This window comes from Scomber scombrus, chromosome 5, assembly GCF_963691925.1.
Source record: "Scomber scombrus chromosome 5, fScoSco1.1, whole genome shotgun sequence".
Classification (NCBI taxonomy): Eukaryota; Metazoa; Chordata; class Actinopteri; order Scombriformes; family Scombridae; genus Scomber; species Scomber scombrus.
The window spans coordinates 31102327-31103170 of record NC_084974.1 but is presented as its reverse complement, the minus strand read 5'-3'; positions in this window follow the sequence as shown (position 1 = coordinate 31103170).

Genomic DNA, 844 nt, shown 5'->3' with positions numbered 1-844 from the left:
ATGGATTCTACTTATATGGGCATCAGGAGGAGCATGAGGCGCCCTCCTGAACCTGTGAACCAATCAACCTGTCAATCACGACGTAGCCACGCCTTAATGCATACCCTGCTTTATCGTCACATATAAAATCAGGGAGGCCAAAATGTCCCAAATGAACATCATACTGCATTGAAGAAGGCTTTAAACTAGCGATTGAGACCATAAACACATTTTGAAAACGTTTACTGGGGTTAGAAATCAAGTGAGAAGTTGGTGAATTCTCGGAAGTCCTTTTGACACCAAAACGGTCGCCCCCTGGTGGCCTTTTTATAGAATGCAGTTTTAAGTTACTTCTGCGTTGGCCTCATTGCAGAGGACCGGAACTCCCCGCCTGGTACAGAGAGATAAAAAGCAAAGCAGAAGGGTTGACAGGCTTGGTGCTGATTCAGTGTGTTGATCAGAAGTATTTCAGACACTAGTTGCTGTGATGTCCAAACTGAGCCGACACACAGCAGCACATGTTGAAGCAGAGACTCACAGTATGAGCTCACATCTGAACATTATAATAGAGAACAAAGCTCCAGCATCTTTGTATAATAAAGAGAGACAAACCTCTCTAAAGAAATCACCTCTGAATCTGTGCTGAGAGACGAGCAAAGCTGCATTACAATAAATACATAGAAATAAATAAAATCATAATTAAGATGATATTTGCAGGTTTTGAAGTTTTACTGTAAATGTTTATAGGAAGGATTCTGATTGGCTGTCAGGCTGCTGTATGGTTTATAGGAAGGATTCTGATTGGCTGTCAGGCTGCTGTACGGTTTATAGGAAGGATTCTGATTGGCTGTCAGTGTTTTTTTCT